Source organism: Pseudophryne corroboree, chromosome 4 (assembly GCF_028390025.1).
Source record: "Pseudophryne corroboree isolate aPseCor3 chromosome 4, aPseCor3.hap2, whole genome shotgun sequence".
NCBI classification, from domain to species: domain Eukaryota; kingdom Metazoa; phylum Chordata; class Amphibia; order Anura; family Myobatrachidae; genus Pseudophryne; species Pseudophryne corroboree.
Genome location: NC_086447.1, coordinates 742850243 through 742872218, shown reverse-complemented (window position 1 = coordinate 742872218; position 21976 = coordinate 742850243). Strand labels below are relative to the sequence as shown.

General features: G+C 47.9%; 1 protein-coding gene across 1 annotated transcript in view; it reads left to right on the top strand.

Moving 5' to 3' along the window:
* CST7 (cystatin F) overlaps positions 1 to 21976 on the top strand; it is a 66404-nt gene that overhangs the window by 44079 nt on the left and 349 nt on the right. The window lies entirely within an intron of this gene.

The following is a 21976-nucleotide window of genomic DNA, read 5'->3' as shown; positions in this document are numbered from 1 at the left end:
TCCGAGGTGGTTAACGTCCTTACCCCTACTTATTACAGCTTGACAAAGGGAACACACGGCTTGACACCTGTTGTCCGCATTTCTGGTGAAATACCTCCACACCGAAGAGCTGATTTTTTTGGTATTTTCACCAGGCATGTCAACGGCCATATTCCTCCCACGGACAACAGGTGTCTCCCCGGGTGCCTGACTTAAACAAACCACCTCACCATCAGAATCCTCCTGGTCAATTTCCTCCCCAGCGCCAGCAACACCCATATCCTCCTCATCCTGGTGTACTTCAACACTGACATCTTCAATCTGACTATCAGGAACTGGACTGCGGGTGCTCCTTCCAGCACTTGCAGGGGGCGTGCAAATGGTGGAAGGCGCATGCTCTTCACGTCCAGTGTTGGGAAGGTCAGGCATCGCAACCGACACAATTGGACTCTCCTTGTGGATTTGGGATTTCGAAGAATGCACAGTTCTTTGCTGTGCTGCTTTTGCCAGCTTGAGTCTTTTCATTTTTCTAGCGAGAGGCTGAGTGCTTCCATCCTCATGTGAAGCTGAACCACTAGCCATGAACATAGGCCAGGGCCTCAGCCGTTCCTTGCCACTCCGTGTGGTAAATGGCATATTGGCAAGTTTACGCTTCTCCTCCGACAATTTTATTTTAGGTTTTGGAGTCCTTTTTTTACTGATATTTGGTGTTTTGGATTTGACATGCTCTGTACTATGACATTGGGCATCGGCCTTGGCAGACGACGTTGCTGGCATTTCATCGTCTCGGCCATGACTAGTGGCAGCAGCTTCAGCACGAGGTGGAAGTGGATCTTGATCTTTCCCTAATTTTGGAACCTCAACATTTTTGTTCTCCATATTTTAATAGGCACAACTAAAAGGCACCTCAGGTAAACAATGGAGATGGATACTAGTATACAATTATGGACTGCCTGCCGAGTGCAGACACAGAGGTAGCCACAGCCGTGAACTACCGTACTGTACTGTGTCTGCTGCTAATATAGACTGGTTGATAAAGAGATGTCTATGTAACTATGTATGTATAAAGAAGAAAGAAAAAAAAACCACGGTTAGGTGGTATACAATTATGGACGGACTGCCTGCCGAGTGCAGACACAGAGGTAGCCACAGCCGTGAACTACCGTACTGTACTGTGTCTGCTGCTAATATAGACTGGTTGATAAAGAGATGTCTATGTAACTATGTATGTATAAAGAAGAAAGAAAAAAAAAACCACGGTTAGGTGGTATACAATTATGGACGGACTGCCTGCCGAGTGCAGACACAGAGGTAGCCACAGCCGTGAACTACCGTACTGTACTGTGTCTGCTGCTAATATAGACTGGTTGATAAAGAGATGTCTATGTAACTATGTATGTATAAAGAAGAAAGAAAAAAAAACCACGGTTAGGTGGTATACAATTATGGACGGACTGCCTGCCGAGTGCAGACACAGAGGTAGCCACAGCCGTGAACTACCGTACTGTACTGTGTCTGCTGCTAATATAGACTGGTTGATAAAGAGATGTCTATGTAACTATGTATGTATAAAGAAGAAAGAAAAAAAAACCACGGTTAGGTGGTATACAATTATGGACGGACTGCCTGCCGAGTGCAGACACAGAGGTAGCCACAGCCGTGAACTACCGTACTGTACTGTGTCTGCTGCTAATATAGACTGGTTGATAAAGAGATGTCTATGTAACTATGTATGTATTAAGAAGAAAGAAAAAAAAACCACGGTTAGGTGGTATACAATTATGGACGGACTGCCTGCCGAGTGCAGACACAGAGGTAGCCACAGCCGTGAACTACCGTACTGTACTGTGTCTGCTGCTAATATAGACTGGTTGATAAAGAGATGTCGTAGTAGTATGTATGTATAAAGAAGAAAAAAAAACCACGGTTAGGTGGTATACAATTATGGACGGACTGCCTGCCGAGTGCAGACACAGAGGTAGCCACAGCCGTGAACTACCGTACTGTGTCTGCTGCGACTGGATGATAAATGATATAAAAAATATATATATATCACTACTGCAGCCGGACAGGTATATATTATATATTATATAGGAGGAAATTGACACTGAGGGAGTTGGTGGGGTGGTTTGCGTGAGCTTGGTTACAAGAGGAAGGGATTTACTGGTCAGTGGACTGCTTCCGCTGTCACCCAAAGTTTTTGAACTTGTCACTGACTTATTATGAATGCGCTGCAGGTGACGTATAAGGGAGGATGTTCCGAGGTGGTTAACGTCCTTACCCCTACTTATTACAGCTTGACAAAGGGAACACACGGCTTGACACCTGTTGTCCGCATTTCTGGTGAAATACCTCCACACCGAAGAGCTGATTTTTTTGGTATTTTCACCAGGCATGTCAACGGCCATATTCCTCCCACGGACAACAGGTGTCTCCCCGGGTGCCTGACTTAAACAAACCACCTCACCATCAGAATCCTCCTGGTCAATTTCCTCCCCAGCGCCAGCAACACCCATATCCTCCTCATCCTGGTGTACTTCAACACTGACATCTTCAATCTGACTATCAGGAACTGGACTGCGGGTGCTCCTTCCAGCACTTGCAGGGGGCGTGCAAATGGTGGAAGGCGCATGCTCTTCACGTCCAGTGTTGGGAAGGTCAGGCATCGCAACCGACACAATTGGACTCTCCTTGTGGATTTGGGATTTCGAAGAATGCACAGTTCTTTGCTGTGCTGCTTTTGCCAGCTTGAGTCTTTTCAGTTTTCTAGCGAGAGGCTGAGTGCTTCCATCCTCATGTGAAGCTGAACCACTAGCCATGAACATAGGCCAGGGCCTCAGCCATTCCTTGCCACTCCGTGTGGTAAATGGCATATTGGCAAGTTTACGCTTCTCCTCCGACAATTTTATTTTAGGTTTTGGAGTCCTTTTTTTACTGATATTTGGTGTTTTGGATTTGACATGCTCTGTACTATGACATTGGGCATCGGCCTTGGCAGACGACGTTGCTGGCATTTCATCGTCTCGGCCATGACTAGTGGCAGCAGCTTCAGCACGAGGTGGAAGTGGATCTTGATCTTTCCCTAATTTTGGAACCTCAACATTTTTGTTCTCCATATTTTAATAGGCACAACTAAAAGGCACCTCAGGTAAACAATGGAGATGGATACTAGTATACAATTATGGACTGCCTGCCGAGTGCAGACACAGAGGTAGCCACAGCCGTGAACTACCGTACTGTACTGTGTCTGCTGCTAATATAGACTGGTTGATAAAGAGATGTCTATGTAACTATGTATGTATAAAGAAGAAAGAAAAAAAAACCACGGTTAGGTGGTATACAATTATGGACGGACTGCCTGCCGAGTGCAGACACAGAGGTAGCCACAGCCGTGAACTACCGTACTGTACTGTGTCTGCTGCTAATAATATAGACTGGTTGATAAAGAGATGTCGTAGTAGTATGTATGTATAAAGAAGAAAGAAAAAAAAACCACGGTTAGGTGGTATACAATTATGGACGGACTGCCTGCCGAGTGCAGACACAGAGGTAGCCACAGCCGTGAACTACCGTACTGTACTGTGTCTGCTGCTAATATAGACTGGTTGATAAAGAGATGTCTATGTAACTATGTATGTATAAAGAAGAAAGAAAAAAAAACCACGGTTAGGTGGTATACAATTATGGACGGACTGCCTGCCGAGTGCAGACACAGAGGTAGCCACAGCCGTGAACTACCGTACTGTACTGTGTCTGCTGCTAATATAGACTGGTTGATAAAGAGATGTCTATGTAACTATGTATGTATAAAGAAGAAAGAAAAAAAAACCACGGTTAGGTGGTATACAATTATGGACGGACTGCCTGCCGAGTGCAGACACAGAGGTAGCCACAGCCGTGAACTACCGTACTGTACTGTGTCTGCTGCTAATATAGACTGGTTGATAAAGAGATGTCTATGTAACTATGTATGTATAAAGAAGAAAGAAAAAAAAACCACGGTTAGGTGGTATACAATTATGGACGGACTGCCAGCCGAGTGCAGACACAGAGGTAGCCACAGCCGTGAACTACCGTACTGTACTGTGTCTGCTGCTAATATAGACTGGTTGATAAAGAGATGTCTATGTAACTATGTATGTATAAAGAAGAAAGAAAAAAAAACCACGGTTAGGTGGTATACAATTATGGACGGACTGCCTGCCGAGTGCAGACACAGAGGTAGCCACAGCCGTGAACTACCGTACTGTACTGTGTCTGCTGCTAATATAGACTGGTTGATAAAGAGATGTCTATGTAACTATGTATGTATAAAGAAGAAAGAAAAAAAAACCACGGTTAGGTGGTATACAATTATGGACGGACTGCCTGCCGAGTGCAGACACAGAGGTAGCCACAGCCGTGAACTACCGTACTGTACTGTGTCTGCTGCTAATATAGACTGGTTGATAAAGAGATGTCGTAGTAGTATGTATGTATAAAGAAGAAAAAAAAACCACGGTTAGGTGGTATACAATTATGGACGGACTGCCTGCCGAGTGCAGACACAGAGGTAGCCACAGCCGTGAACTACCGTACTGTGTCTGCTGCGACTGGATGATAAATGATATAAAAAATATATATATATCACTACTGCAGCCGGACAGGTATATATTATATATTATATAATGACGGACCTGCTGGACACTGTCTGTCAGCAGAATGAGTTTTATTTTTATAGAATAAAAAAAAAAAAAACACACAAGTGAAGTCACACGACGAGTGTTTAACTTTTTCAGGCAATCACAATATAAGTATACTACTAACTATACTGGTGGTCAGTGTGGTCAGGTCACTGGTCAGTCACACTGGCAGTGGCACTCCTGCAGCAAAAGTGTGCACTGTTTAATTTTAATATAATATTATGTACTCCTGGCTCCTGCTATAACCTATAACTGGCACTGCAGTGCTCCCCAGTCTCCCCCACAATTATAAGCTGTGTGAGCTGAGCAGTCAGACAGATATATAATATATATAGATGATGCAGCACACTGGGCTGAGCCTGAGCAGTGCACACAGATATGGTATGTGACTGAGTCACTGTGTGTATCGCTTTTTTCAGGCAGAGAACGGATATATTAAATAAACTGCACTGTCTGGTGGTCACTCACTATATAATATTATGTACTCCTGGCTCCTGCTATAACCTATAACTGGCACTGCAGTGCTCCCCAGTCTCCCCCACAATTATAAGCTGTGTGAGCTGAGCAGTCAGACAGATATATAATATATATAGATGATGCAGCACACTGGGCTGAGCCTGAGCAGTGCACACAGATATGGTATGTGACTGAGTCACTGTGTGTATCGCTTTTTTCAGGCAGAGAACGGATATATTAAATAAACTGCACTGTCTGGTGGTCACTCACTAGTAAACTCTCTGCACTCTCTACACTTCTACAGTACTCCTCCTAGTCCTAAACTCCAGTAAATCTCTCTCTCTTATAATCTAAATGGAGAGGACGCCAGCCACGTCCTCTCCCTATCAATCTCAATGCACGTGTGAAAATGGCGGCGACGCGCGGCTCCTTATATAGAATCCGAGTCTCGCGATAGAATCCGAGCCTCGCGAGAATCCGACAGCGTCATGATGACGTTCGGGCGCGCTCGGGTTAACCGAGCAAGGCGGGAAGATCCGAGTCGCTCGGACCCGTGAAAAAAAACATGAAGTTCGGGCGGGTTCGGATTCAGAGAAACCGAACCCGCTCATCTCTAATTCAAAACCTGATATTTTGTAGAAAACGTGAGAACTGCTGATTTAGAAATTGGAAGCACAGCCACCTCCACCTCTTACCCAATCTTCTGAGGGATAGAGCAGGGAGAAAAGGATATCAACACATACCTCCCAACATGACCCTCTCCAGGAGGGACACAATGCTCTGCTCCTGGACTTCCCTCTTCATGTATGATTGCCATCACCTGTGCTGAAACACCTTTCTTATCCGTTATCCTGTTTAAAACAGGTGCCGGCAATCACAGAGAAAGAAAAAAAGTCCAGAAGCAGAGCATTCTGTCCCTCCTGGAGAGGGTCATGTTGGGAGGTATGTCAACATGCAGGTCTCCAAACATGTTGAGAAGCCTCTGGACAGAGGCATTACTAGACTGAAGGATCTGCTGCAGGGAGCTATACATACTTGCTTGGATTATACTAGAGATGAGCATGTTCGGTTCTCTGAGAACCGGTCCCCCCCCCCCCCCACGAACTTCACCCACTGAGTCCGGATCCAAGTCTGGCTCAGGTTTTCACGCCAGACTCGGAAAGCAGATCGAGGCAAAACGTCATCATCCCACTGTAGGATTCTCGCAGGTTTTGGATTCCAAATAAGGAGCCGCGCGTCGTCGCCATTTTCACTACAGTCCTGGAAAGTGTAGTGAGAGGACGTGTCTCCTCAGTGTCTGTGGGTGGCGACCTGCTCTTTTGTGTCATTCCAGTGGTGCTGTGTTGTGCTGCATCAGTCCAGTGGTGGTGTCTTGTGCTGCATCAGTCCAGTCACAGTGGTGGTGTCCTCTGCTGCCATAAGTCCAGTGCTGCTGTATAAATCCAGTCCAGTGGTGCTGTCTTGTGCTGCATCAGTCCAATGGTGGTGTCCTGTGCTGCCATAAGTCCAGTGGTGGTGTCCTGTGCTGCCATAAGTCCAGCGGTGCTGTCGTATAAGTCCAGTGGTGCTGTCGTACAAGTCCAGCGGTACTGCGGTAGAACATTCGCTGCCTGCCTTCCCAGTCAAGCAACGCACCTGCGCATTGCGGCCGCAGCGCATGTGCATTCCGGACCCGAACGCGCGGCAGCAAAAAATTGCAACGTGCAATCAGGTCGGAATTACCCCCTTAGACTTTCTTGGGGATTTGTGATATCGGACAACGCCACCAATATTGTGCGTGCATTACACCTGGGCAAATTCCAGCACGTCCCATGTTTTGCACATACAATTAATTTGGTGGTGCAGAATTTTTTTTTTTTAAATGACAGGGGCGTATCCGAAAAATTGTGGGCCACTTTCGACATTCAGCCACTGCACTGCCACTCCTAGATGGGCCAGGTGTTTGTGCCGCCCACATGGCTCGCTTAGCTTAGTCATACAGCTACCTCATTGCACCTCTTTTTCTTATTTGCATTATGTGCTGTTTGGGGCCTAGTTTTTAAAAGTGCCATCCTGTCTTACACTGCAGTGCCACTCTTAGATGGGCCAGGTGTTTGTGCCGCCTACTTGGGTCGCTTAGCTTAGTCATCCAGCTACCTCATTGCACCTCATTTTCTTCTTTGCATTATGTGTTATTTGGGGTATAGTTTTTAAAAGTGCCCATAGGCAAACGCAGGGGGGGTTTCCGGTTGCCCAGAAACCCCCTCCTCTTGGCAAGTGCCAAATTATGACAACAATACCATTGGTATATAATACAATTACTAAAGTCACTGCCGCATCATGCCCAGTGGTAGCAGTTTTTTCTATTAAGTTTGCTGTGTGTGTGGTTCTGAGCCCTCATTTAGTGCACTGGACCAAAGAGTAGCTGCCAGTAAGAAGAGACAGGTGCCTTACCATGAGGTTGGAGAATGTGTGTTTAGAAAGTGCAGTACTGGTTCTATAATGTTTGTGCATTTATTTATTATAGTATGTTTAACCTTTTCCTGACCACTTATCTTATTTATTTTATTGAAATATATTTGATTCAGCCGATACTATAGATCATTTATACTGTATTACATATTCCGCAGAGTGGAATATTTGCAGATTGCATTAGGAAACCCCCCACTAGAAATCCTGCGTTTGCCACTGGTGCCATCCTGTCTGACACTGCAGTGCCACTCCTAGATGGGCCAGGTGTTTGTGCCGCACACTTGGGTCGCTTAGCTTAGTCATCCAGCTACCTCATTGCACCTCATTTTCTGCTTTGCATCATGTGCTGTTTGGGGCCTAGTTTTTAAAAGTGCCATCCTGTCTGACACTGCAGTGCCACTGCTAGATGGGCCAGGTGTTTGTGCCGCCCACTTGGGTCACTTAGCTTAGTCATCCAGCGACCTCACTGAACCTCTTTTTTTCTTCTTTGCACTATGTGCTGTTAGGGGCCTAGTGCCACTCCTAGATGGGCCAGGTGTTTGTGCCGCCCACTTGGGTCGTTTAGCTTAGTCATCCAGCGACCTCCGTGCAACCTTTTGGCCTAAAAACAATATTGTGAGGTGTGAGGTGTTCAGAATAGACTGGAAATGAGTGAAAATTAATGTTATTGGAGTTAATAATACTGTAGGATCAAAATTACTCCAAAATTCTGTGATTTTAGCTGTGTGTTTTGTTTTTTTTTTTTTTAAATCATCCAGATCCAGATCCAAAACCAAAACACGAAAGGGTGGTTTTGGCAAATCCAATTCAGATCCAAAACACGAGCGGTTATCCAGATCCAAAACCAAAGCACAAAACCCGAAAAGTGCCCGCCGCACATCTAGATTATACAGTCACAGACAGATATGTAAGCACCAGGAAGTTGGAACAGATGTAGTATTTGGAATCTCCAGGATATACTGTATAATAGCAGGATAATGAGAATGGCTGCAAACACTTGAAGATGTCCTCGGGAAACTGAGGTCGGCAGAGGGTCACAGCTGGAGCAGAGGACAACACAGGAGCAGATGAGCAAAAAGACCACCTGGAGGGGAGGCCAGACGGCCAAGAGAACTGTTGAAGCAGGAGACAATGGAGCAGTACAGCCAGAGTACCACACTGACGCTATGAAAACAGGGAGAGCACCAGCCGTGAAGCAGCTCAGCAGCAAGACGGCGGTGGCTAACACAGCACCAGAGCTCACTAGCATAGGTTACATGAAGCTGGATAACACCACGTCATGCACGGTATCAAAATGGCTGCTCTCACCGTGTGCCACCCTTGGGAAAAGGAAGCCAGCAAGGAAGTCCCATCAAGAAGCAACCGGCGAGCAGGACTAGTGCCAGAACTGAAGAGCACATCAAGGAGGGAGTCCCCAGCTGCAGGAGCACAGAACCACAATGGAACGCAGAGACGCAGACACCGAGAAGAATTCCAAAATGGTGGTCATCTACAGCCTGCACTTCTCAAGTGGGTGGACATGGCAGTGGAGAGGCTGGCTGGGCCCAGGTACTTTTCAGGGGGCGTGGTCTAATCACAGGAGGTGCAGTCATGCCCCCTTAGAAAATAATACAGAAAAAAATTTATTTGAAGCACATCCCTGGTCACACTGCAGCTGCTACTGCCAGGTAATGGGGGACCTAGGCCCCTCCATTAGACCTGGGCACAGGTAATTAGTAGTGATGAGCGGATTCGAAGATTCGGTTTTGAGAACCGAGTAAAACCGAGTAAAACCGAATCCGCTCATCACTAGTAATTAGTACCCTCTCCACCGCCCCCCTTCTCGGTGCCACTGGGGGTGGACAGAAGTTAGAGTGTGGGTGAATAGCCGGCAACAGACCCAGGGCACCAGAGGCTACAGTTGGAGACTAGCAGGTAAGTTGTACTCCTCTGTACATCCACAGTAGCTAAGGACGGAGGCGTAAAAACCAGGCTACAGTAAGGAGGGAGACCCAGACACAGAACTTGTGAGTTTACACAAGGAAACACTGCTTAAAGAGCCCACTGCAGGGTAGCAGAGGTGACAGGAGGAGATACCCCAACAAATTATTTAGGCAGGTGAAGGAGTATCCAGATGAACAGAAGAGATTACAGGATAGCTGGCAAATGCTCCCTATGCCATGCTGCTCCAGGCCACGCCCCATCTGAAGTACTGTATTATATAAACTGCAGTTTGTTTGGGTCAAGCTATAGCTTGTTACTTGCTAATTATGTATCCTTCATGTGCTGGAGACAATCGTTCTAAAATCAAACATTTGGAAACCCCTCTTCAGAAATCTTGCATTTGGTCCTTAAAATAATATAATACATTGTGGTTTACTTTAATGGTGTACTAGGAAGACAAGAAGCCCATGGCTTTATGGATGCTAGGCTCATCTGACCAAGGTATTCCTACAGTCACCGGGGTCAAATAAAAAATAGGATTTTGATACCTACCGGTAAATCCTTTTCTCCTAGTCTGTAGAGGATGCTGGGGTCCACTTCAAGACCATGGGGTATAGACAGTTACGCAGGAGCCATGGGCACTCTTAAGACTTTTCAATGGGTATGAACTGGCTCCTCCCTCTATGCCCCTCCTACAGACCTCAGTTATAGGAACTGTGCCCAGGAAGACGGACATTTTGAGGAAAGGATTTACTTTAATACTAATGGTGAGATACATACCAGCTCACAACTCAACCATGCCGCACAACATGGCATTCAACATAACACACACCAACAGGCATGAACCAAGTACAGCAACATGCTGAAACTGATATAACACAACATGTGTAATTCCAATAAACCAAACTGCAGGTAAAGTACGCACTGGGACGGGCGCCCAGCATCCTCTATGGACTTGGAGAAAATGATTTACCGGTAGGTATCAAAATCCTATTTTCTCATACGTCCTAGAGGATGCTGGGGTCCACTTCAAAACCATGGGGTTTATACCAAAGCTCCAGTATGGGCGGGAGAGTGCGGATGATCCTGCAGCACCGATTGACCGAACTTGAGGTCTTCATCGGCCAAGGTGTCAAACTTGTAGAACTAAGCAAATGTGTTTGACCCTGACCAAGTAGCTGCTCAGCAAAGTTGTAATGCCGAGACCCCCCGGGCAGCCGCCCAGGATGAGCCCACCTTCCTAGTAGAATGGGCCTTCACTGATGTAGGTAACGGCAATCCAGCCGTAGAATGTGCATGCTGAATCATACCTCTGATCCAGCGCGCAATAGTCTGCTTGGAAGCAGGACACCCAGTTTTGTTGGAAGCATACAGGACAAACAAAGCCTCTGTTTTCTGTATCCTAGCTGTTCTGGTGACATAAATCTTCAAAGCCCTAACCACATCTAGAGACTTTGACTCAGTGAACGTGTCAGTAACTACTGGCACCACAATAGGTTGGTTTATGTGGAAAGAAGAAACCACCTTTGGAAGAAAATGTGGTCGAGTGCTCAACTCTGCCCTATCTTCATGGAAGATCAGGTAAGGGCTCTTGTAAGACAAGGCCCCCAATCCAGACACCCGCCGTGCGGATGCCAATGCCAAAAGCATCACCACTTTCCAAGTGAGAAACTTCAACTCTATCTCTTGTAGAGGCTCAAACCAATCTGATTGCAGGAACTGCAACACCACATTAAGGTCCCATGGTGCCACTGGAGGCACAAATGGAGGCTGGATGTGCAGAACCCCTTTCACGAAGGTCTGAACCTCTGGAAGAGTGGCCAATTGTTTTTGGAATAAAATTGACAAGGCCGAAATCTGGACCTTGATTGACCCCAATCGAAGGCCCGCCTCCACACCAGCCTGGAGAAAATGGAGAAAACGTCCCAACTGAAACTCTTCCGTAGGAGCCTTCTTGGATTCACACCAAGACACATATTTGATCCAAATACGGTGGTAATGTTTCGACGTTACTCCTTTCCTGGTTTGATAAAGTGTGGGAATGATTTACTTGGGAATACCCTTTTGGATTAGGATCCGGCGCTCAACAGCCATGCCGTCAAACGTAGCCGCGGTAAGTCTTGATACACGCACAGCCCCTGCTACAGCAGGTCCTCGTGAAGAGGAAGAGGCCGAGGATCTTTTATGAGCAACTCCTGAAGATCTGGGTACCAAGCCCTCCATGGCCAGTCTAGGGCAATGAAGATTGCTCAAACTCTTTTTCTTCTTATGAGCCTGAGAACTTTTGGGATCAGCGGAAGTGGAGGGAAGACATACACTGACCGGAATACCCACTGGGTTACTAGCGCATCCACTGCTATTGCTTGAGGGTCTCTCGACCTGCAACAATATTTCTGAAGCTTCTTGTTGAGACGAGATGCCATCATGTCTACTTGAGGAACTCCCCAAAAACTTGTCACCTCTGCGAAGACTTCTTGGTGGAGGCCCCACTCTCCTGGATGGAGAACGTGTCTGCTGAGGAAGTCTGCTTCCCAGTTGTCTACTCCCGGAATGAAAATTGCCAACAGAACCTTTACATGTCTTTCTGCCCAGAGGAGGATCTTCCTCACCTCTGCCATTGCCGCTCTGCTTTTAATTCCGCCCTGCCTGTTTATGTACGCGACTGCTGTTACATTGTCCGACTGGATCTGCACGGGATGATCTTGAAGAAGATGTACCGCTTGTTGAAGGCTGTTGTAAATGACTCTCAATTCCAGCACGTTTTATGTGGAGGCAGGCTTCCTGACTTGACCATTTTCCTTGGAAGCTTTCCCCCTGAGTGACAGCTCCCCAGCCTCGGAGACTTGCATCCGCGGTTACCAGGACCCAGTCCTGAATCCCGAACCTGCGTCCCTCTAGTAGGTGCGAACTGTGTAGCCACCACAGGAGCGAAATCCTTGCTTTTGACCACAGGACTATCTTCCGGTGCATGTGTAGGTGGAATCCCAACCACTTGTCCAACAGGTCCCACTGGAATACTCTGGCATGGAACCTGCCAAACTGTATGGCCTCGTAAGCCGCCACCATTTTCCCCAACAACCGAATGCACTGATGGATCGACACCATTGATGGTTTCAATATCTGTTTTACCATTTTTTGGATTTAAAGAGCCTTTTACACCGAAAGAAAAACTCTCTGAACTTCTGTGTCCAGAATCATCCCGAGAAAAGACAATCTTGTCGTCGGTTCCAACTGTGACTTTGGAAAATTTATGATCCAACCGTGTAGTTGGAGTATGGACAGGGAGAGTGTGATGTTCTGTAGCAACTGCTCCCTGGATCTCGCCTTTATCAGCAGATCATCCAGATAAGGAATTATATTGACTCCTTTTTTACGAAGGAAGACCATCATCTCTGCCATCACCTTGGTGAATACCCTCGAAGCCGTGGAGAGACCAAAAGGCAACGTCTGGAACTGGTAATGGCAATCCTGAACCGCGAATCTCAGATAAGCCTGGTGAAGAGGATAAATGGGAACATGCAGGTAAGCATCCTTTATGTCTACTAACACCATGTAATCCCCCTCCTCCAGACTAGAAATCACTGCCCTGAGCGATTCCATCTTGAACTTGATCCGTTTCAAGTAAAGATTCAGATCTTTTAGGTTTAGGATCGGTCTGACCGAGCCGTCCGGCTTCGGAACTACAAAGAGGCTTGAATAAAACCCCTCCTCTTGTTGTGACAAAGGTACCAGGACTATGACCTGATCCTGACATAATCTTTGAATTGCCGCTGTTACTGCCTCTCGTTCTGGAAGAGAAGCTGGCAAGGTCGATTTGAAAAATCGGCATGGGGGAACGTATTGAAACTCCAGCTTGTACCCCTGGGACACTATCTGCAAAACCCAGGGGTCCAGACCAGACTAAATCCAACCTTGGCTGAACAGTTTCAGATGTGCCCCCACCCGAGCGGCCCACTGCCCCAGCGTCATGCTGTAGATTTGGCAGTAGGGGTTGACTTCTGCTCCTGGGATCCCAAAGCCGCTGTGGGCTTCTTTCCCCTTCCCCTACCTTCAAAGAAGGGGGAACCTTTTGCCTTTTTGTATTTATTGGGCCGAAAGGACTGCATTTGAGAGTGATATGTCTTTTTTGCCAGTGCAGGAGCATAAGGCAAAACAGTCGACTTACCTGCGGTAGCCGCCGAGACTAACGCATCCAGTCCATCACCAAATAAGGCCTCTCCTTTATATGGGAGAGCCTCCATATTCCATTTGGAATCTGCATCCGCGTTCCACTGGCGAATCCACAACGCCCGACGAGCCGAAACTGCCATGGTAGCGGCTTGTGAACTCAAGAGTCCAATATCTTTCATCGCCTCTAGCATGTATGCGGCAGCATCTTTGATATTCCCTAATTTAAGGAGTATCTCATCTTTATCAATAGTGTCGATTTCCGATGACAGGCTTTCTGACCATTTTTCAATAGCGTGACTCACCCACGCGCAAGCAATTGTGGGCCTGAGCAGCGTACCATTGGCAACATAAATGGATTTCAATGGTGTCTCCATTTTGCGGTCTGCTGGCTCCTTTAGTGAAGCCGTGCCAGGTGCAGGGAGAATTACCTTCTTTGTCAACCTGGACGGTGCACTGTCTAACACAGGGGGTGACTCTCATTTTTTTCTGTCCTCTACAGGGAAAGGATAAGCTATCTGAATCCTCTTGGGAATACGAAATTTCTTTTCCGTATTTACCCACACCCCTTCAAAGAGTATTCAGCTCGTGGGAAGGAGGGAAAGTGACCTTAGATTTATTTTCTTTATAGAAATAGGCCTTTTCCTGAGGTACAGGAGTGGCTTCCGTGACTTCCAGAACTTCCCTTATAGCCACAATCATATATTGTATACTTTTTGCCAATTTATGATCTATTTCCCTGGAGTCACTATCGTCGACACAGGAATCAGTGTCCGTGTCGGTATCAGTATTCACAATATTTGCAAACAGTCTCTTATGTGACCCAGAGGGGTCGCCTGCGGATGGAAGAACAGAACCCTGAAAAATCACATCTTCCACAGATTTTCTCCAGCATTCTGCATGAGATTCAGACTTATCTAATCTCCTATTGATATGATGCATACTATCACGTATTTCTTTCACCCATGCAGGCTCTTGGTGTGTCGGCAGCGCCACCACATTACAACTATGTGTCCCTAAAATGGTTTCCTCCGGGGAAGAACTCCCTGCCTCAGACATGTCACACTCGTGTACAATACCCACACAGACACACTGGGACTTATAGGGGACAGACCCACAGTAAAATCTGTCAGAGGGACATAGTTTAGGAGCAGCCAGTTCACAACCCCAGTGCCAGTATCTAATGCCTGTGAACACAAAATGCCCACTGACATGCAGCGCTGTTTTACACAGTAAACACACTTGTAAAGCACCAAATTCGCTTGTGCCCCTCCCCCCCCCCCCCCGTTTTGCACCCTGATACTTGTAGTCAGAAGTGGAGGAGGACCAGTGATGTGTCTGCAGCCTGAGGAGAGAGAGAAAATGGCGCTGAGCAGTGTGCTGGCTGCCCGAGGAAGAAGCTCCGCCCCCGCAATGGCACGTTTTTACCTCAGAGAGTTTACATAATATTTATACTGGTGGGGGTAGGGCTGTGCCTGGGCATCTTATGCCCCCTTTTAGCCAGTTTATATAGGTATTTTGCTGCCCAGGGCGCCCCCGCGCCCTGCAGTGCCTGTGTGTGTGTGGGCAGCAATGTTGCGCTGCGCTCCCGCCAGCCGCGCGGTACCTCAGCCATCACTTTACTTGATTGAAGATCTATCTTCTTACACTCACCTGTCTTCTGACTTCTGGCTCTGTGAGGGGGGTGACAGCGTGCTGTGGGAGTGAGCATCTAGGCACGGCTAGCATTCAGTTCCCTTCAGGAGCTAATGGCGTCCTGTCAGCCAGAAGCAGAGCCATGAAACTCTTCAGGAAGTTGGTTCCTACTTCTGCCCCCTCAGTCCCACGAAGCAGGGAGACTGTTGCCAGCAGTTCTCCCTGAAAATAAAAAAACCTAAGTCTTTTCAGAGAAACTCAGTAGAGCTCCCCTGGAATGCATCCAGTCTGTCTGGGCACAATTCTAAAACTGATGTCTGGAGGAGAGGCATAGAGGGAGGAGCCAGTTCACACCCATTGAAAAGTCTTAAGAGTGCCCATGGCTCCTGCGGAACCGTCTATACCCCATGGTCTTGAAGTGGACCGCAGCATCCTCTAGGACGTATGAGAAATAGAGTAAAACAGTAATGAACTGGAATTTCATCTACAGTAAATTACAATTCTTACATACAGTAGCACTGATATTAATCTAAATCCTAACTCTGAATTTACTCCAAGTTTTAACCTTCCCATTCCTAATCAAAGCACATGTGCAAACCATAAACCTTATATGACTAAGGGCCTAATTCAGACCTGGTTGCGTGCAGGCTATCTTTTACACTGCCGCAACCAGGTAATCGCCACCCACAGGGGGGAGGGGGGGGGGGATTTGCTGTGCAGGGCTGCAAAGAGTTTGCGCAGTCTCTGCACAGCTCAGGACTTACCCGCTGCGAAGATCTTTGCTGGAGCTGACGTCAGGATCCCTCCCCTGGAAAGGGCCGGGCACGCCTGCGTTTTCCTCGCCACTCCTCGAAAACGGTGAGTTGACACCCCGGATGGCCTCTTCCTGTCAATTCTTCTTGCATTCGCAAGAAACAACATTTCTTCGTTGTTTTCATCGCTGACCGGCGACAGCAAGCGCCTGCGCATTGCGGCCCCCACGCATGCGCTGTTCAGACCCGATCGCACGGCTGCAAAAAAATAAGAATTTACTTACCGATAATTCTATTTCTCGTAGTCCGTAGTGGATGCTGGGGACTCCGTCAGGACCATGGGGAATAGCGGCTCCGCAGGAGACAGGGCACAAAAGTAAAAGCTTTAGGATCAGGTGGTGTGCACTGGCTCCTCCCCCTATGACCCTCCTCCAAGCCTCAGTTAGGATACTGTGCCCGGACGAGCGTACACAATAAGGAAGGATTTTGAATCCCGGGTAAGACTCATACCAGCCACACCAATCACACTGTACAACTTGTGATCTGAACCCAGTTAACAGCATGATAACAGCGGAGCCTCTGAAAAGATGGCTCACAACAATAATAACCCGATTTTTGTAACAATAACTATGTACAAGTATTGCAGACAATCCGCACTTGGGATGGGCGCCCAGCATCCACTACGGACTACGAGAAATAGAATTATCGGTAAGTAAATTCTTATTTTCTCTGACGTCCTAAGTGGATGCTGGGAACTCCGTCAGGACCATGGGGATTATACCAAAGCTCCCAAACGGGCGGGAGAGTGCGGATGACTCTGCAGCACCGAATGAGAGAACTCCAGGTCCTCCTCAGCCAGGGTGTGCCCCTGACCAAGTAGCAGCTCGGCAAAGTTGTAAAGCCGAGACCCCTCGGGCAGCCGCCCAAGATGAGCCCACCTTCCTTGTGGAATGGGCATTTACATATTTTGGCTGTGGCAGTGCTGCCACAGAATGTGCAAGCTGAATTGTACTACACATCCAACTAGCAATCGTCTGCTTAGAAGCAAGAGCACCCAGATTTTTGGGTGCCTACAGGATAACAGCAAGTCAGTTTTCCTGACTCCAGCCGTCCTGGAAACCTATATTTTCAGGGTCCTGACAAAATCTAGCAACTTGGAGTCCTCCAAGTCCCTAGTAGCCGCAGGTACCACAATAAACTGGTGCAGGTGAAACGCTGACACCACCTTAGGGAGAAACTGGGGACAAGTCCGCAACTCTGCCCCGTCCGAATGGACAATCAGATATGGGCTTTGTGAGACAAAGCCGCCAATTCTGACACTCGCCTGGCCGAGGCCAGGGCCAACAGCATGGTCACTTTTCATGTGAGATATTTCAAATCCACAGATTTGAGCGGTTTAAACCAATGTGATTTGAGGAATCCCAGAACTACGTTGAGATCCCACAGTGCCACTGGAGGCACAAAAGGGGGTTGTATATGCAGTACTCCCTTGACAAACTTCTGGACTTCAGGAACTGAAGCCAATTCTTTCTGGAAGAAAATTGACAGGGCCGAAATTTGAACCTTAATGGACCCCAATTTGAGGCCCATAGACACTCCTGTTTTCAGGAAATGCAGGAATCGACCGAGTTGAAATTTCTTCGTGGGGCCTTCCTGGCCTCACACCACGCAACATATTTTCGCCACATGTGGTGATAATGTTGTGCGGTCACCTCCTTCCTGGCTTTGACCAGGGTAGGAATGACCTCTTCCGGAATGCCTTTTTCCCTTAGGATCCGGCGTTCCACCGCCATGCCGTCAAACGCAGCCGCGGTAAGTCTTGGAAACAGACATGGTACTTGCTGAAGCAAGTCCCTTCTTAGCGGCAGAGGCCATGAGTCCTCTGTGAGCATTTCTTGAAGTTCCGGGTACCAAGTCCTTCTTGGCCAATCCGGAGCCACGAGTATAGTTCTTACTCCTCTACATCTTATAATTCTCAGTACCTTGAGTATGAGAAGCAGAGGAGGGAACACATACACCGACTGGTACACCCACGGTGTTACCAGAAACGTCCACAGCTATTGCCTGAGGGTCTCTTGACCTGGCGCAATACCTGTCCAGTTTTTTGTTCAGGCGGGACGCCATCATGTCCACCTTTGGTCTTTCCCAACGGTTCACAATCATGTGGAAGACTTCCCGATGAAGTCCCCACTCTCCCGGGTGGAGGTCGTGCCTGCTGAGGAAGTTTGCTTCCCAGTTGTCCACTCCCGGAATGAACACTGCTGACAGTGCTATCACATGATTTTCCGCCCAGCGAAGAATCCTTGCAGTTTCTGCCATTGCCCTCCTGCTTCTTGTGCCGCCCTGTCTGTTTACGTGGGCGACTGCCGTGATGTTGTCCCACTGGATCAATACCGGCTGACCTTGAAGCAGAGGTCTTGCTAAGCTTAGAGCATTGTAAATTGTCCTTAGCTCCAGTATATTTATGTGGAGAGAAGTCTCCAGACTTGATCACACTCCCTGGAAATTTTTTCCCTGTGTGACTGCTCCCCAGCCTCTCAGGCTGGCATCCGTGGTTACCAGGACCCAGTCCTGAATGCCAAATCTGCGGCCCTTTAGTAGATGAGCACTCTGCAGCCACCGCAGAAGAAACACCCTTGTCCTTGGAGACAGGGTTATCCGCTGATGCATCTGAAGATGCGATCCGGACCATTTTTCCAGCAGATCCCACTGAAAAGTTCTTGCGTGAAATCTGCCGAATGGAATCGCTTCGTAAGAAGCCACCATTTTTCCCAGGACCCTTGTGCAATGATGCACTGACACTTTTCCTGGTTTTAGGAGGTTCCTGACTAGCTCGGATAACTCCCTGGCTTTCTTCTCCGGGAGAAACACCCTTTTCTGGACTGTGTCCAGAATCATCCCTAGGAACAGCAGACGTGTCGTCGGAAACAGCTGCGATTTTGGAATATTTAGAATCCACCCGTGCTGTCGTAGAACTACTTGAGATAGTGCTACTCCGACCTCCAACTGTTCTCTGGACCTTGCCCTTATCAGGCGATCGTCCATTTTCTTTGAAGAAGAATCATCATTTCGGCCATTACCTTGGTAAAGACCCGGGGTGCCGTGGACAATCCAAACGGCAGCGTCTGAAACTGATAGTGACAGTTCTGTACCACGAACCTGAGGTACCCTTGGTGAGAAGGGCAAATTGGGACATGGAGGTAAGCATCCCTGATGTCCAGGGACACCATATAGTCCCCTTCTTCCTGGTTCGCTATCACTGCTCTGAGTGACTCCATCTTGATTTGAACCTTTGTATGTAAGTGTTCAAATATTTCAGATTTAGAATAGGTCTCACCGAGCCGTCTGGCTTCAGTACCACAATATAGTGTGGAATAATACCCCTTTCCTTGTTGTAGGAGGGGTACTTTGATTATCACCTGCTGGGAATACAGCTTGTGAAATGTTTCCAATACTGCCTCCCTGTCGGAGGGAGACGTTGGTAAAGCAAACTTCAGGAACCTGCGAGGGGGAGACGTCTCGAATTTCCAATCTGTACCCCTGGGATACTACTTGTAGGATCCAGGGGTCCACTTGCGAGTGAGCCCACTGCGTGCTGAAACTCTTGAGAGGACCCCCCACCGCACCTGTTTGTACAGCCCCAGCGTCATGCTGAGGACTTGGCAGAAGCGGTGGAGGGCTTCTGTTCCTGGGAATGGGCTGCCTGCTGCAGTCTTCTTCCCTTTCCTCTATCCCTGGGCAGATATGACTGGCCTTTTGCCCGCTTGCCCTTATGGGGACGAAAGGACTGAGGCTGAAAAGACGATGTCTTTTTCTGCTGAGATGTGACTTGGGGTAAAAAAGGTGGATTTTCCAGCTGTTGCCGTGGCCACCAGGTCCGATGGACCGACCCCAAATAACTCCTCCCCTTTATACGGCAATACTTCCATGTGCCGTTTGGAATCTGCATCACCTGACAACTACAACTGTCGTGTCCATAAACATCTTCTGGCAGATATGGACATCGCACTTACTCTTGATGCCAGAGTGCAAATATCCCTCTGTGCATCTCGCATATATAGAAATGCATCCTTTAAATGATCTATAGTCAATAAAATACTGTCCCTGTCAAGGGTATCAATATTTTCAGTCAGGGAATCCGACCAAGCCACCCCAGCGCTGCCCATCCAGGCTGAGGCGATCGCTGGTCGCAGTATAACACCAGTATGTGTGTATATACTTTTTAGGATATTTTCCAGCCTCCTATCAGTTGGCTCCTTGAGGGCGGCCGTATCTGGAGACGGTAACGCCACTTGTTTTGATAAGCGTGTGAGCGCCTTATCCACCCTAAGGGGTGTTTCCCAACGCGCCATAACTTCTGGCGGGAAAGGGTATACCGCCAATAATTTTCTATCGGGGGAAACCCACGCATCATCACACACTTCATTTAATTTATCTGATTCAGGAAAAACCACAGGTTGTTTTTTCACACCCCACATAATACCCTTTTTTGTGGTACTTGTAGTATCAGAAATATGTAACACCTCCTTCATTGCCCTTAACATGTAACGTGTGGCCCTAAAGGAAAATACGTTTGTTTCTTCACCGTCGACACTGGAGTCAGTGTCTGTGTCTGTGTCGACCGACTGAGGTAAATGGGCGTTTTAAAGCCCCTGACGGTGTTTGAGACGCCTGGACGGGTACTAATTTGTTTGCCGGCCGTCTCATGTCGTCAACCGACCTTGCAGCGTGTTGACATTATCACGTAATTCCTTAAATAAGCCATCCATTCCGGTGTCGACTCCCTAGAGAGTGACATCACCATTACAGGCAATTGCTCCGCCTCCTCACCAACATCGTCCTCATACATGTCGACACACACGTACCGACACACAGCACACACACAGGGAATGCTCTGATAGAGGACAGGACCCCACTAGCCCTTTGGGGAGACAGAGGGAGAGTTTGCCAGCACACACCAAAACGCTATAATTATACAGGGACAACCTTTATATAAGTGTTTTCCCTTATAGCATCTTAATATATAATCATATCGCCAAATAAGTGCCCCCCCTCTCTGTTTTAACCCTGTTTCTGTAGTGCAGTGCAGGGGAGAGCCTGGGAGCCTTCCCACCAGCAGTTCTGTGAGGGAAAATGGCGCTGTGTGCTGAGGAGAATAGGCCCCGCCCCCTTTTCGGCGGGCTTCTTCTCCCGTTTTTCTGACAACCTGGCAGGGGTTAAATACATCCATATAGCCCCAGAGGCTATATGTGATGTATTTTTAGCCAGTATAGGTACTTTCATTGCTGCCCAGGGCGCCCCCCCCCAGCGCCCTGCACCCTCAGTGACCGTTGGTGTGAAGTGTGCTGAGAGCAATGGCGCACAGCTGCAGTGCTGTGCGCTACCTCATGAAGACTGAGAAGTCTTCAGCCGCCGATTTCTGGACCTCTTCTCTCTTCAGCATCTGCAAGGGGGTCGGCGGCGCGGCTCCGGTGACCCATCCAGGCTGTACCTGTGATCGTCCCTCTGGAGCTAGTGTCCAGTAGCCTAAGAAGCCAATCCATCCTGCACGCAGGTGAGTTCACTTCTTCTCCCCTAAGTCCCTCGTTGCAGTGAGCCTGTTGCCAGCAGGACTCACTGAAAATAAAAAACCTAATAAAACTTTTACTCTAAGCAGCTCTTTAGGAGAGCCACCTAGATTGCACCCTTCTCGGCCGGGCACAAAAACCTAACTGAGGCTTGGAGGAGGGTCATAGGGGGAGGAGCCAGTGCACACCACCTGATCCTAAAGCTTTTACTTTTGTGCCCTGTCTCCTGCGGAGCCGCTATTCCCCATGGTCCTGACGGAGTCCCCAGCATCCACTTAGGACGTCAGAGAAACTGCAGCGTGCGATCGGGTCTGAATGACCCCCTAAGTTGGCTGTTTACAGCAAACATCAGAGTAAGTGGCAT